The following is a 16,799-nucleotide window of genomic DNA, read 5'->3' as shown; positions in this document are numbered from 1 at the left end:
ATTAGGACAGACCCCACTTACCATGCAGGATAGCTTTGGAGTGCCTGCTCCCCACCCCTGAGGAGAGCCAGCGTGGGGCCCGGCTGATGCACAGCTACCCTCCTGGATCCTTCTCTGAAGTTCAGATCACAATAAAGAAAATATTTGGGAAGGCGAAGGGGAAGAGCCCACCCCTGCAACAGCTCTGGGAGGTTAAAAAAAAGGCTGTCAAAGAACTCTGTGCAGCTATTCAGGAAGTCATATATTTTAGGCAACCTGGTCTCAATATTAAGCTGAAACAATACTGAAATTTTCAATAAGTGACTTCTGAAAGAGCCATGTCCCATTATGCAGAAAGATGAATATGCAACAAAGTAGGTAGAGAAGGTTCATTTTCTTTCACGCATGAAACCTATTTTTTAATTTTTTTTATTATTATCAAGCATGTGAGAAAGAAAAAGGGATGTTTGGTCAATATCCTCCTAATTACTTTGCTCCCTGTATAGTTCCTTTATTAATTTTTACAGTTACTGTAGTCCTTGAGACTTTTGTTTGCGACTTTTGCTCACTCAACTTCAGCCACATACTGAAACAAATGTAAACATATTTATAATATCTCTCTGACTTTCTCCAAGACATTCAGGCTTTTCCTCAATTCTTGCCTATCGAAGAGATTCATAAATCAAAGGAAATAAGATGCTCAGTGGAACCCTGCTGAGTGATTGGAAATCCCTAGGTGAATGCATATGGGACTGAAGCATTTGGGAAACAAATTTTTGAAGCTGTTACTGTTGAACTGAAATGGAATGTTGAAGGTGAGCATTCATGCTTAACTCTGATGTCAGTGTTCAGTATCTCAGTTGCATCAATTCTTTTCAAATAATCCCTTTTGGGCCATTTGGCAACACCAAAAGAAACTTTTAAAAGTCCAGCTATGCTTCAGCAAAAGCCAATGGAGGTAGAGATCTGCAATCCGCATTTTCTGTGTGATTAATAGGTATTGATGCAAACACATGAAAACAGGATTTAGAGTAATTCTAACCAAGAAGGTTATGCACCTAATTACTTCTGAGAGAAATGGGGCATTATGTATCCTTGTCATTTATGCTTTTTGAGGATCTGAGAAGATCTTTTCTTGTATTGGTTCGTATTTAAGTGCTTTTTTAAAATCTTTGAATTAAGTTCTTAAAACTGTGGAAGGGTTATAGGAGCTCTCACAAATATTTATGGGCTCTGTGTCCTGCCACACCCACAGGAGTCTTAGTTTGAATGTGCTTCCGCTGCTTTTGCAAATATGATGGGAATGAAGAAAATGAGTGAATTCTGTAGTGACAGAAACCACCCTGGCAAGTCTTGCTCTTCTCTAGAGCCTAAGAAAATTAAAATCATACACAAATAAGTCCATGTGTATCTATAAACAGCTTGGCTCCTTGGATCCCACCATGCAGGGAGAGGCAGAAACCTGACAAACATGAATGATTTAGTGAGGATGGAGTTGTTCAATTTTATACAGAGGGTAAAGAGGAAGACAAAAACTACTACTTGAACACTACTCAGTTTTAACCTAAATTGAGTCTTGAATGCATTCCCATTGACGTCAGTGAGTGTTTTATCATTGGCTTCCTGGGGAGCAGGATAGTGTCTCCTGTGTAAACAAGAGAAATATGGAGGTTTTGTCTCCTCTCTGTTTACAAGGTTTATTTGTAGTCCTTACTATAGCAGTCTGAGTACCTACACTAATGACTGGAGTCATTGCTGTGCTGTGCCTGTGAGTCAGATGTGGCGGTCTGCTGCTTCAGAGGATGTGAAGTGAGACACAGAAAGCTTGTGATGCTGTCTCCAGTAGATTGCACAGAAGGAGTCTGGCTGGCTCTGCTTGCCTTTTTGCGAATTGGAATTGGCAGACTACTGTAGTTATCCTCAGTAGAATTTAAATGTGAAAGCTGAACTTGGAGGTGAGAAGCCCTGAATATTTTCTGTGGTAAACTCTGGACTGCTTGCTTCATTGCTTAGCTGTTGACTTCATCGCTTAAGGAACTCAAAGCTCCTACTCACTCCAGCAGAAACAGGATTTCTCCCTAAAGATTTCATTCAAAGACCATTGAGAGAGATTTTTGGTCTGTTCAGTTAAATGTGGGTCCAAACCCCTCAGTTCATTCATCAGTTGGCTGCATTGTTTGTGCTGAGGCTGACATTGGCTTCAGCTCTTTTCCAGCATATTTTAGATTGAAAGGCAGTCCGTACCTTGACCTCTCTTTGAGGCATCACATTAAGGCAACTGAGACCGAGTGGCTTGGATGGTGGAGTGAGAATTGGAAGACCTTGGCTCTGCTTTTAGGTCTTACTGCCTGTTTTAGACTTAGGGAGAAGTTAACTTCTGTTTATTTTCCCTCCTGTAAACACTGCAAGTGTCAACCTTATTGCAGCAAGTGTTGTTTTGGTGGCATTCTCTTTCTCCCTAATAACTGATTTTTATTTTGACCTCCTCCATAGGAAAGGGCACTTGGATCCTTTCAAGTTCATATTGTTATAAAGCATTTAACAGGACTAGAAAGCATAATCTCAACTCTGAGATGTTTCATTGCTAAAGGCTGTGGAAGTTTGCATTCAGGGGAAACTTAGACCACAGAAAGTAATAGTTTCAGGTGCTTTGTGGAGTTCCAAGTTGTAAGAGACAAAGCCATAATGTGAATATGTCAGCATTTTCTGGTTTCCATAGAGTCAACAATAACACAAGGGTCAGTCTTTTTTGTGACTTTTCATACTTTGACTTTTGGGGGAAACCAGTAATTTGCAAACACTTGAAAGTGGCCAGAAAAGATAAACTACTTCGGAGAATAAAGAGAGTTATTTTGTTTGGTCACTGGATGAGAAGCCTTTATCCTACATGCTTATATTGGCTGAAGGGTCTATAATTTTTTATTTATTTGCTTTGTTTAATACCTTGGAAAGCACTGTGACAAAACAGAGTTCATTTAATGTATGCTTGGATTGAGTGCAGACATGACATTGCTTTACAGCTTCTTTGTGTATATCTTCATGTGAAACGTTTATGACCTTTATTTACAGCTCCTTGTTATTTGGTGTTCCAGACTTGTAATTCAATTTACATCCATCTGAATCATAAAGCACTACTCACCACTGTTCAGTTTTTCTTGCCCAGTTTTTCTTTTGCCAGGAAATGTCACTGTTGAACAGCCTTTGCCAAACCCTGGTAGCTGCAGACAAGAAACTGTTTGGGTCGTTTCAAGGGATCTTTAGTATAGCCTTGGTGGGGATTTTTTGTGTACGTGAGGTGGTCTTGGTTGTAGTATAGTTGTTTTCCTTGGGAACTAAAAGCATTTGAAAAAGGTATGGCTCGTATTCTTAGCTACTTGGCTTTTTTTTTGGTAAGAAATGGGTGCAGAATGAAGGTCTTATAAATTCAGTGGTCTTTTATATAGGCTTTGACTGCTTTATAGTCCACATGGGACAGTAAAAAATGATAGGGTATCAAGTTAGTAAAAGGTATTAAGACAAAATATCCAGTTGCTGTCCAGCCACTCCATAAAGGAAATACTGTGACTTTCCAGCTGTATTTTCAGCTACTATAGGCTATCAAGGATGTGATGCAAGTGTAAATTTATGAATGACGTTGAACCATCAAATAGAGGACACCCTTGCCTTTCCCACTAATGTTACCAGTTTTACTGGGGAATCATTTAGTTGATTCCCCTAAAAATTCTTTTTCTTTTTAAACTAGAAAACAGCCTCACCTATCCTAATCCTTCTTTTTTTTTTTAACATGTTGGCCAACTAATGTTTTAATTGAAAAAAGGCATTACACAAAATTCATCTGTCTTTTAGGTTATATGTACATAATTTATAACATATGCTGAATTCATAACAGTTATGAGTGAACACTTTCAACTCTTAAAAGCATTTGACGCTTAAATTAACAGTGTCTCCAGCTTAATCCTGCCTTACCCACAGTATTAGATGTTTTGCTTACAAAATGCACACTCTGTTTAAGACAGACACACCATCTAATCTAGGTGGTCTAATCTAGGTGGAGTAACGTTTAATATAAGGAATTAGTTTATTAACATAGAGTTTAATTATATGAAAGGAAAAATATCTAGATATTTGTCCATATTCCTCAAGAAAAGCATTTTTGTATCTTCTGATACTGATATTATATTTACTTAAAGATGGAATAATTTCACTAGAATCAGTAGAACAGACTCAGTGTAAACTTGATGCAAAACTCAGGCTGGACCTTAACACTGTTAAGATTCAAATACTTCATCCAAACGCAGAGGAAACTTTTTAGGAGGAAATTATTTAAGTTATGTGTGGTAGGGTAAGGCCCAAGTGCTGCCTTTCTTTGAAAACTGAAAATTGTATCATAAATGTCAGAAACGCACTTTGTTGAGTGATAATTATTCCCATAATAAGCATGCAAAAAATTATGGATTTTCCCCTAAATAAATTTTCCTCGCTGAACACTCACTATCCAAATCCTAAGTGAACAGCAATGTTGTCATTGCCAACTGTATCTTCACAAGGAAGAGAAGAGGAGGAATTCCCTAGCAAAGGTGGCTGGTTCCTGAAAGATGCTCGGGAAAGATGAGCAGCCAGACAAAATGAAGAAAGCTTGCAAAGACACTGGGTACAGATGTTCGTGGTGTGGATTATATATTGTTTGTAGCTCTCGTTCCTCACCTTTGAGACTGTGAGTGAGAGTTGGTCTCTTGAAAGCTCTATCTATCACTACAAACACTCAGGGGTAAATCTCACTGTAACTGGGAAGGAAATTCTGCAGATGAATGTTTTGGCTGGGTGCCTTATGAAGAAGGCATTTGCTGAAATATTGGTCTACAGAACTTCCTCAGCTGTGTTCAACCTGTTAAAGTCCCTGCTCAGAAAATACCCAACCCATGATTCGCTGAAACTAGATCTGGAAATATGGTAGTTCTGTTTGACTTGGAGGTTTAAAGACCTGAGGTAAATGGAATAACCTGTTGACTAAAAAAAAGTATTTTTCTACTATAAAGAGCAAATTTGTATTTTTTAAAGGAAGTCAGAAGCACTTACAGAAAGGTGTTTTTAAAAAGTTGTGTGAAAGTAACAACTGAAGACTCATCCAGTAATAAAACAGAATTTAGGAATAATGGATAAATTCTCTGCTTAGTTTACTCCTTGCTTTTCTTCACCTGACTTTGTTGAAAGTTAATGCAAAACATCAGAAAAGAAAAAGCTACAAAATTTCCATGAAAATGTGACATTGTAAGGTTCTTTTTTCCCCCAGAGAGACAAGTTTACTATATAACATGTGGATAGAAAAGTAGTGACCGTGGGGACTATTCCTTTCTCCCAGCTCTGACAGGGTGCATCATCACTGTTCTTATCATTGTTTGGTTTCTGAAAAGTCAGGTAAAGGAATTAGAGATAGGAATGATGATGGCTGGTTATATTCAGAGGTCAACTGAAAGGATCATACAATTTCCTTAACTGCAAGAGAAATTATTAGTATGGAATGTTTTCAAAGGAACCTCCCTTCCTGTATGGTATTTAGCCCAAGCCTCCTCCCCATTATCTATTAATACCTTATCTTTCAATCTAAGCCTCATCCCCATTATCTATTAACAGTTTATCTTTAAATCTGGTGAATCTGAGCTCATTATTTTACTGTCCAGTCAATCTGAAAGATAAAGGACAAAGGGGAATGAGGAAAAAAGTCCACAAACCAACTAACAGATTTAAAAAAATTAAAAAAAACTAAAAAAAAAACACCTACCAGGACTGTGGTTACAAGAATGTTTGCAGAGGTCTTAATAACTTCACTGACATAAAGCATTCTCTCTGCACTCACTGCAGGTGCAGTATTCCAGTTCCCTGGAGAAGCTTGTCTTTAAGTCTTTTCTCCTTGAGTCTTTCCACTCAAGTGAGAGGTGGGAGGCACAGCTTGAAAGTGTGTTCCCCTAAGATTCCCCCCAAAGGTACCAAAAGTATTTTATCTTCAGGTTTGTCAGACCTTCTCCTCGAGCTTTTCCTTAGGAAGTTTACCGTAGGGTAGGACACCTGCTACTACGTGCAATAGCAATATATCAGAAGGCACACAAATGTAATGGAAAGGGGAAGGAAATGAAGGAAGATTTGAGCTGCCATCCTGAATAACTGATGGAGCAGTCAGCTGATTTCCCTCTGTAGAAACAGGGTTTTCTGCAGAGAGGGACCATTTGTCCCTATAAACTCTGACCTTCTAAACTTCCTGTAGGAGCTGAACATCACCAGATCTTGGCATTCTCCTGTGGATCTCCTCATTTCTATCTTTTTATTTTCCCTTCCCACCCACCTTGTATATCAGAAAATAATGAACTCTTCCCCCTCTGTCAAAGGACATGGGCATGGAAGAACTGGTGAAAAGGAGTAATAGATCGTACAAGAACTCAGAATTCTTACAATGACTTGTTAATGACAAGTTTTTCCCCTGATTATTCCATGTATATCACAACAGTGTAGCCCTTTTGCTAAAGGATTTTTACAGCAAATTTTCTTGCCTTTTCCCTTGTAATAAGAATAGAAAACGATAGAATTTTTTTTTTTTTTTTTTTTTTTTTTGCTCTAGTAAGAGATACTGATTTTTTTGCAGAGGCTAACTGAAACTGTGAGAAATGAATGGAGAAAGGACAGAAAATTTCCTGTAACCTTTGTTCACTGCAGGCACGAGAAGATAAAAAGTTGCTTAATAATTCATCTACAAAATAGCAAGTTGCACATGAGACATAGCCCACCTTTACAAAAGCTCTGGTGTTTGGTGGTTAGACTTAAGAAAGGCATTTTTTCTCCTCTCCCTGGTCTGATTGATGCTGACACTGTTGCCATTGGCACCTTTCTTAAGATTTCTTTAGCCTTGAAGTAACTCTTCATTGCCACTTGAGCAGCAGCCCTTCTCTTTGCTATGGCTTGGCAAGTTATTTCATTGTCTTGCAGGACAGAGGGTTTTGCTACCATTCTGCGGTATCTAGACTTGGAAAACAAAATATTTTGAGCCCTTTGGCTCAAAATCTTTAGGATTCTAAGGTATTTTTATACTAATTCTTAAAGATTACTAGAAGTTCAAAGCAAACAATTATAAAAGTGCTTGAGGCAGGGTTGTTAGGAAATCCAAAGAGACAACTCTTACATTAAATTGCAGCTGGGACAGATTTCACTCAAGTGTGGAAATATCAGACGAGGATAGTCTTTCATTGAACTATTAATCATTTGTCTGTTTTCCTGTGTCATAGACTGCAACACCTCATTTGTTTCATCTCACTTAGCTTATCCTTGCCAGGACACACACACTCTGTCTCTGCTACCCTGTACGCATTAGGTGGCATTAGGACTTCTTTTGGAGAGTGACAGCAGAGTGAACAGGTGAAAAGTTAAGTAGTTATTGAGCGCTGATGTCCCTGGAAAACAGGACAGTGAACACAGTTCACCACAAGCTTTACCCAGCAAAAGCTGTGTGTGGCCTTGTGAGCTACTTGCATCCCTGGAGGCTGCAGATGCAGGTTCCCCAGCCAGACACTCAGCACAGTGAGGCTGGGCTGCTGCACAGCCAAGCCTCCCCCTCTGCTCACCCTGGCTCTGCTGCCTAACTTAGAGCTGCCTGAATTTGTGCTTGTTGTCACTTTCCAGCTTCAGGCTGATAGGGATAGGTTTTAAAACACTGCCAGACTAAGTAATCTGTTTTTCTTCTCCGCTTTCACCCTTGATTTTGTTTGTTTGTTTGTTTGGGATTTTCCCTGGTATAGCAATATCTCTACACAGCAGATGCTCAGAAAATATATCACACAGCATTCCAAAGGGTCTGTTCCTCATCTTTAGAGCAAGCTGAAGACAATGATGACAGGACTTTCAGGATGCTGCAACAGAGGCATCTTGCCGACCGTCAGAGCATGTGTGCCATACCACCAGTTTCCAATTCATCACAGCCCTGCACTGAAGACCATGCTACTTCATAATCGCTGCTTCTGCTAGCTAGGTTGAGTTATTACAGCAGGAAATTCTAGAATCATCCTTCTGTTTTTCTGTATATGCAGTGGAAAATAGTATTCAAGAGATACACAGCATGCTATCTTGCGATTTTGACATTACTTCCTTGTTATTGGTGCCATTTCATTTCTAAATTTGAGATCCTTCTCCAAAGAGCCGCAATATTTTCAACAGACTTAAAAAGAATTTTGCAGATATAAAATATCTGTAGAAGTTTTCATAGCACAGACAATAAGAGAAAGCAACCATTACTGCCCCATGCTGAAGCAGACATTTTGAATAAACTGATGCCAGGATGCCTAGCTGTTTCCAAAGCTAAGTTACGAGGGAAAAAAGAAAACCCAAATAACCCAACAAAAAATTTAAAGTGTTTGTAAAGTGGAGTAAAATACATGGTTTGTGTCCACTTAGCCTGTGTTCTTCTCTATACCTAGATAAGATTTTTTTGTTTTTAAGGAGTAGTAAGGGGGAGGTCACTTCATTAATACTTCATATGACTTTCACTGGCAATATAATCCTTCTTCATATGGACTTTTCTTGCATGATTAACAACCTTGTAAAATACACATCCTGACTTTTTCAGTATTTTAATTCTTACAGTAAATGTTAATGCTTTGTATTTTTATCCATTTATGCCAATGATACAACTCACGCAATACTCCCTGTATCTGGAAACCTGTCCTTCAATTTCTGCCTTGAAAGTGCCATTATTGTCACTTTTAGAACAGAGTAGAAGTTTATGGTAGGTTTTATGTGTGACTTTTGAGGCACAGGGCCAGAGCATAATTTTCTGGATGTCTTAAATAAGGATGTAATACAGAGAAAGGCAAGTTAATCTGAAATTAAAAGCCAAAAAAGTACATATTAAACTTTACTCTTGCCTCAGTGAGGTCTAAGCACTGTAGCAAGTGATTGATTTCCCCAGCTGCTGGAATCTGTCTGCCACTAGCCCCAGGTCTGTGCCCTGTGTTGCATCTCAGGCACTTCTGTCTTGTTGCGTATGCTCACCATCAGCAGCTCAGCCCAGCTCCTAACAGAAAGCATGTGGGTTTGCTGGTGTTCTTATTTGCCTGACTCATTTCACTGGCTCACAACATTTAATCTGGACACCTTGTGCTCTGTCCAGTCTTGGCTTGGCTCCTTTGTTGCTGGTAAAACAAAGAAGAAAAGCAGGTAATGTTCCCATTCCTGAGCCAGGCACTGGCAGATGTGGTGGGTGCTTCTTTGCTCTTCCTTGGCCAGTGAGGACCTCCAAGGCTGTGTTTCTCTGTTTACCATGTACACATGTCAGAACAATGGAAATCTGGGAAGTTACATATTTATGTCAGGAGGTGTCTGACCACAAGCACTTGAGCCTTTACAAAGGCTGTCAGGATCATTGTGTTTTCAGTTTTTTGTGCCAGCATAGTCTTCAGTATAATGATATTATTGTGTAAACTTTTTAAGGCATGGGGAACTATGGGCTAAAGAAGGGTCTGTGCACTTGTATATCCTCAAAAGGTTCAAAAAAAAGATTCTCCGCTCAATAGAGTCTGAAATAAGGTGCTTGCCTAGGAAAGGAAATTTAAAGTGACAACTTATTTTTCATTTTTATGGTTGACATGTGGAAGTCTCCTTCCAACACTTAAAAACCCCATTGTTCTGAAGTCACACAGGTATCCTTTCCAAAAATATCTCTTATTGACATTAATACTTCTACCCACATTTCTGGAGTCTCAAGACACTTCTGTTATTTATTAATTAACATTGTACTGTGATGCTTCTTCTGTATCTCCCTGGCTTTCCTCCTCCCCAGGTTCATGTAAATCTTGATGTTTTGTAACTGGGGAGAATTAAATCTGCTCTTGAAATGGGCTTCCATCCATCCCTAGGAGTGCCATAAAAGTTTAATGTCTTTGTTATTTAGTGTGCTGTATAAGTTAGGAATAATTTTCTGTTTTTCACAACACCGGACAATTTCTTTAGTTCTGTAGGATTCCTGCTCCCTACAGAGTTCCCATGTCCCCTAAATAAACTGGTGCTGTCTTGTGGCTACAAAACTATTCTTCTGGAGACAGACAGTTTCAGAAAGTACACAGTGTGTGTGGTTAATATTCATGGCACATACTTCATTCATAATTTATCATTAACTTACTCAGTGTAATTTCTTCCCAGCGGGTCTGTAACACACCAGTCTAATCCAGTTTCTTTCCCCTGCAGCTCTGACCATCTGGAATACTCTTGCCACATGTCTTCACCTCAGCTACACTTTCCCATTTCTTGAAACATGTAAATAAATAGTATCAGATATAAAGTCCTAACATTAGATACCCAATAAAAATGCCTTAGATTTCAGAGTGAAGGGAACTCCTGAAGCTATCACTGAAATCCATAAGCCTGCCATGATGGCCAGCAATCAGTGAAGAAGGAAGGTGCACGTTTTGTGACCTGGAGTCACAAGTCCTAAACAAGGCTTAGGTTTATACTCCTCCATGTTTAACATTTCCATTAATATATTAGTGAGCTTTGAAACACATCATCCACTCATCCACACCGAAAGTGCATTTGTTGTGCTCCGTGGGGCAGCCTGGCAGCATGTTAGCAGGATTTCCTTTGGCTGCAACTAAACAAGAAAATACATTCCAACCTGCTAGTGGGCATTTGGCTTCCAGGACCAGACTGCTGGGCACCAGAGCTCCCTGAATGTCCAACAGTGAGGATATCTCATCTTCACCATCAGCTGCTTCTCTTTATGGGTGCATTTCTACCATGCTGCACCACTTGCTTGGTCTATACTCTTATTTCTACTAGTTTGTACCTTATGAAGAACTGTCAGTGTTGATTTGAACGCTGAAGAGCACTTGGAGGAAAATATTTAACCCTTATCTTGTTCATCTAACTGAAATAATTCATGTTGGTACCAGGGTTTATCGTTAAAGCTCTACAATCTCCACTTTACTTCATTTACTTTATATTTTTAGCACACCTTAGCTGCCTTTTCTGTCAGCAGGACTAATGCCCTCTAGAGCACTGGATTTATCCCCAGTTGGTAAGCATTGACTTGATGACTGTGTTGTAAAGACTTCAGTCTATTTTTCTGAAGAAAGGATTAGTCCTCACATTTGGCAGTGGACCTAGAATTAAAAAAGATTAGTCAGAAACATGTTACAAAGGATAAACATATTTAAGCTTTGGCTTAGCAAAGTCTGTGACAGGTGCTGTACTTTTTCACCATCTGTAAATCATATACTGTTATGTAATTATGTGTTTGAGGACTAGAATCTTCCTCTAGATTATTTGACAATTAAATTTGGTTCTTCAAGGTCTTTCTTGCAACAAATGCATAAATCCTACTAGGAATTCATGCCACCACACCTGTGCTTGTTCAAAACCCATCAAAGACTGTGTACTTTTCCGGTGCAGCTCACCCCACTTGGTTCTCCTCCCAGCTTTCATGTTGCATAGATGTATTCCAGGTCTTTCCTCTTCTGGTTTTTGTGAACAAAAGGTTCATGTTGTTGAAAGTGTTGTAGAGGACTTGAAGAGGCACAGGCCTTCTTCAAGATGGAGTAAAATCTTGTTTTGGATGAGTTTGGGAATTCTATTATAATATTGGCCAGGACATTTCAATCTTGAACTTCTGAAATGTACCCTGGACTCTCCTTCAATAGCTGGTAACAATATTCTTAACTTGTACCTCACTACCTTTTGTTTCCTGCTGCTGGCTATAACTTTGTCAGTATAGCCTCTTTATTTTAGGGCTGGTTTTTGCAAATGTGGAATTTTATTGGATGATGACACATTTGGGGCACACTTTGCAATGTCTCCATATTCCTTGTAAAAATGGAGGCAAAATTTGGAGTTTCTGTAAATGGGAAAAGGAGATATTTGCTCTCTTACCTTATTGGAAGGAACAAAAAGGGGCTTTTAATTAAAACATTGATAAGACTGTTTTCAAGTACACTGTATTTCAGTACTAAGGCACTTAAGCATAAAAAAGCATAAAAATGCTGCAAAGGTACAGAAGAAAACTGCTGTGAGCCTATTTTCAGAGGACATTTCAGCAAACATAGGCGTGGTAATGCTTCAGGGATGCTTGAATTATGGGCCTTGGAGCAGCTGGTGTTTAACAAGAGCCTTCAGCACAAGTTTTGTTTTGGGTTTTTCTCAGTCTAATTGAACAGGTGAAGGAGGCTGTCCCAGGGAATGACCACATATTGGTATGTGAAGACACCCAAATTATCTCATTTACTCAACACTGCTTAGGTGGAACAGGGGGAAAAGTGTCAGAGTTATGGAAACTTGGGAAGGACACAGCATTAAGAAGAGGTACAGTCTAATGGCACGCAAATAGAGGAGGAAACAAATTGTAGCCAGAGGAGGTCCTCAGAGACTGGTAAGAGTAGTTGGGACAGCATGAGGAAGAGCTGTACTGGAGCTGCTCTTCTCAGGTTTCAGCCTGCTAGGAATGGCTGCATGTTGCCTTGGTCTGCAGAGGAAAGCGTGGCCCTTCACAGGGGGGATCAGGACGGTGTTTTAGAGGGAGAACTGTGGAAGCAGCTGGAAGAGGAAGTATGATGGTTACTGGCTGCTCGTCACATCCTTCCTCCCAGAGGTTTTGACTTTTTCACAGCTGCCGGCTAAGTTGGTCACAGGGATGACCCCACACCTGGTTAAGCAAAAAGGATCTAGGCTAGGTTAATTAGTTCAAATTGTATGTCTTTGGTAATCTGTCTCATGTTGATTGGAAGTAGCTGGAGAATTCTCCTACAGGCTGACCAGTGGGAGGATAACTTCTATCAGCAGCAGGCTGTAGGAGACTGTAAACTCCACAGGTGCAGTGCTACTAAGAAAATTCAAGCAATTTGATGACCAAAACTGCATCCATGTTTATAGACCAAGTAAAGGAGATAGGTAAGACTTTTCTAAAGGTAGTCAGGAGACAGGTGGTAAGAAAATAATCATTACAGGAGGAAAATAGAGGTTAAAATTGGGGAAAATAGCACATATTATGTCAGTGCAAGATTTTGGTGTGTCCTCTTCAGGGACAGCTCCTGAGTCTGTGAGAGTTGTGGTGCTCTTGTGACTTACTGTAGATGTCTATATAATATATATGTATGTTTTTTTAAACTTGGTGTGCTAATGTTGTCTCTATTAGCATAACAATTGGAAACACTTAGGGGTTTAATTGGAAACGCAATAAGATTTAGCTCCTGTCATCAACTGAAAATTCAACTTTCAGACTGAATTCTCAGCATTTGACTGTGGTTAGAAGTTTCATTACTGTCTACCTGCTCCCCTTGCTGGTTGTGGGAAGCTGTTTCTCATTCTTAGCCTGGCCTGCAAAGCCACCCCAGGTTCCAAAAATGCATGCTAAGTAATCTGTCACCTACCTGGTCATGGGTGTTCAAGTCCTAATTATCTTCCAAGTGTAACAAGTGGCAGGAGAGGAGAGCCAGCACTGCTTTTCTCCATGTGCACACCTTGGTGGGCTTGAATCACCATCGTGCATCGCAGGTGAGACGAGCAGAGAACTGAATGAAACTTTTCCCTAGAGCTACAAATATTTTGCTAACTTTTAATCAGTTTTTACTCTTTGATTTCCCCCCCCTCCAAAAAACTTATGGATTAATGTGACCTATTGTATTTATTTGCATTGGACCCCTTTACAAGAAAAGCTATTAAGAGGAAGAACTCAAACTCAGTCCAATTTACCATGTATCCGGAGGCTTAACCAAAGCTATTATTACATGAAAGAATGGAGGAAATTAAGAACAGGACCTTCAGAATACCCAATGCCAGTACAATTTTTTTTTTCTCGATTTTCTTTCTGACTAATTTACTCTGTCAGGAATTTGAAAACAATTAGGCACTAAAAAGAAAAAAAGAGTGAAATAGTCTTACCTAACTCTTGTGTGCATGCTAAAAACTTCCATACTGTATTGCAGGCCTTTTCTGAACTGAAAAATAGAAATCATTAAAAAAAATGGTTAACATGAACTCTAGTGGTGCTTCTGGAAAAATACTGTCTTCAGTTACCGAAAAACATGATGAGAGTCTCATAGATAACAACAGAGAGGGCTATAAATGCTAGGAGAGATCTCATTTAGATGATATTACTCGGAAGAATATGATTTTTGAAAATAAGTATTTGTTTGGGTGACTTTTTCCAAAGGCAAAAAATGGTGAGAAATGCTTTTCGATAGGATATTTTCTTTTGTAAGCTAATAAAAAGTTGAATTAGATGGAAATGATGGTATTTTGAGAGCAGGTAACCTCTTTGTTACTAATTATCTGGTTTACTGGATAGTGGTGGTGTGATTTTTTTCAGCCCCCGTCCCATTTATTTACAGATCATGCCTTATACAATCTCAACATCTGCGCTTGCTTTGATCATAGCAGAAAGATTGTGGACTTAATTTAATTTAATGCAATGGTAATTGTAGAGAATTCCTCCACGGATAATGATGAGAGCTGGTAGAAGAACAGACTGCATGGTATCCAAGAGTTAAAAAGATGCAGTCTGTTTGAATGCCTCTGCTTTTGAGCTTGATGGAGTATGTGAAAAATCTCATTTCCAGAAAGATTTTAATTACATCATGGAAATCTGCCTCTTTGCATGAAGTTCCAGCTGGATATGGAAAGGCAAAAGAGCCTGGGAGCTGCCAGCATAGTCCTGACAAGTATTTCTGCAAAAACATAGATCCCCCTCTTCTAAAAAAGCCACAGGTCTCTGATGCAACAGAATGCTTCTTATATAAAGTCTTTTCCTGCTGCTGTGTTCTGGAGTGCTTTTGTGAGTGTGTGGCCTTTGGGGCAAAAGGAAATGACAGAAGTTCACCTGTCAACAAAACTTTTCTTTTTCTCTCTGCATTAACTAAACATATCGAGTACCCTGACACAACTATGATGCATTGTTTTTTGTGGCTTAGAAGCCTTGGTTCTTTGGCTGTTAATTTTGAGTATTAATGCTCTTCTCTTTTGGCTAGGTCCAGCCTGCTGTTGCCAGACAGTGTGGGTTGCAGGTTTCCTGTGAAGAATTCTAGGAAAAGTAGGAAGGACTACACACTGCCTCAACTGGCAACGTAACAAGAGAAAACATAACGTGATGGTATGTCTTACCACAGCGCCACTGTGTGCTGAGGACTGTCCTTTTTCTCTCCTTGCATGACTTATTCTACATCCATGCTTCTGTGTGTGTGTGTGTGTGAGGAGAGACTTCCTCATAAAGGGAAAGGAACATTTTAAGGCTCATTTCTACAAACCCTTGTTTTTAGGTTATGGACTGAGATGGTGTCCTGAACAGATGATGCACTACAAAATGAAACTGAGACCCATGCCACCACAAGGGTCACCATGTGCACACAGTCTCTTTGCTGGGCTAGCTGTCTGTTGTAACAAGAGTCTTAATATCTGAGTGTGGTGAAAACCTGGTGGTGACGCCTCATGGCATGTGGCTAAAAGTTAATGTGTGTCTAAAATGTGTGTCTAAAAGTGAACAATCCTCATCTAAGTGTGGATAGTAAAAGAAAGACTGACAATTCTTAATTGACTTCTAATTTGTACATTTTTAATTAAATGTCCAGTAACATTTTGTTTGCTGTTTTAGTGACCAGTTTATAACTCTTTACCAGCCCAAAACATTGAACTGAGAGTAGTGGTTACTCATTGCTGACTCAAAAGAAAAGCCTTCTTACAGATTTTCCCACTTTCCTCCTTTCCTGTATGGTGGTGGGGGCTGCCTTTTGAAATTTAAATTGTAGGTATTAGTAGCCTCTGGGTATGTCAGGCTGACCTGTTTTTTAAAAGATGAAGAGAAATGGTTAGGAAATGCAATAGGCCCAAGAAATAAGAAATTCTGTTATGGAGTCATAGTGCTTCTTAGCTGATGAACTCGGGCATTAATTATTGTTTTTCAGCTGTTAAAGTGCCTGTGTTTTATGGAAAGAAAAAAAACAACTTATCATCTTGAGTATTTGCACATCTGCACATCTGAATGATCAAAATGCACTGCTGACTTTGCAACCTACCTCCAATGTCTGCTTCAAAATTTCCAAAGAAAAAGTGCAGACAATGTTTTCCCCAAACACTTGCTATTTTTATGGTCTATAATGCTCCAGATTAAGATGATTTAAAATTCTTGGAAAAAGATTTTAATTGTTGTGGCTTCTGCAATAATGATATTTATTGAATGAATTCCTAGATTTGACTCTTAAAAGCTTTTAGAAACTTGCCAAATCACCATGGAAAAAAAGAAAAAGCTTTCTAACCATCTAACTACATCAGTGACAACTGACAACTATGGGTCAAAGAATAGAGAGACACCTGGGATCAATTATTAATGTCTGAATTTGATTTTAATCGTCTTTGCATGTGAGTGTGGACTAATTTCTTTGTCTTCTGACAGATGTTTTCATTGGCTGCTAAACAACTCTGTTCTGATTTATGAAAGGTCATGACAAATTGTTGCAAAGAGGTTGCAAGATGTTTCTGCAGCTAATTGAATAAAAAATTATTTTCCTTCCTCAAGGTATATCTGGGAAAGGTGTGTGACATTTCAGCTTTATATATTAAAAAATATATGAATATACTGTGCCCAGTAGTGTGCCTTGTAAAAATCTCCCTGCTTCTCACTTGGCTTAAGTGTGTGTACTTGATGTGAATTGATGAGTGCAATAAGGGGATAGAAGGGGATAAAGCAGAAGGCCAGAAGTCTACCTGAGTGCTTGGGTACAGAGCTATATTCAACAGGCATAATTTTGCTGGGTATCATCATCAGTATTTTTTAAAAATAGCCTAAGCAGATCAAATAGTATATG

At 39.1% G+C, this 16,799-nt stretch overlaps 1 long non-coding RNA gene across 3 annotated transcripts in view; it reads left to right on the top strand.

Annotated features, from left to right (window-relative positions):
* Positions 1 to 16,575, top strand: part of LOC147653085 (uncharacterized) — a 59,146-nt gene extending 42,571 nt beyond the window's left edge. For 2 of the 3 annotated variants that reach the window (XR_015287140.1, XR_015287141.1), the window contains exons 4-6: positions 615 to 794; positions 14,970 to 15,091; positions 15,258 to 16,575. This is a non-coding gene — a long non-coding RNA (uncharacterized LOC147653085). The remainder of the gene's footprint in view (positions 1 to 614; positions 795 to 14,969; positions 15,092 to 15,257) is intronic. The other variant, XR_015287142.1, reaches the window with a different exon arrangement.
* The last annotated feature ends 224 nt before the right edge of the window (positions 16,576 to 16,799 follow it).

The sequence above is a fragment of the Cyanistes caeruleus genome, chromosome 5 (assembly GCF_971803275.1).
Source record: "Cyanistes caeruleus chromosome 5, bCyaCae1.hap1.1, whole genome shotgun sequence".
In the NCBI taxonomy this organism is placed as follows: domain Eukaryota; kingdom Metazoa; phylum Chordata; class Aves; order Passeriformes; family Paridae; genus Cyanistes; species Cyanistes caeruleus.
Note: the sequence above shows the minus strand (reverse complement) of the source record. Positions and strands in the feature narration are given on the sequence as shown.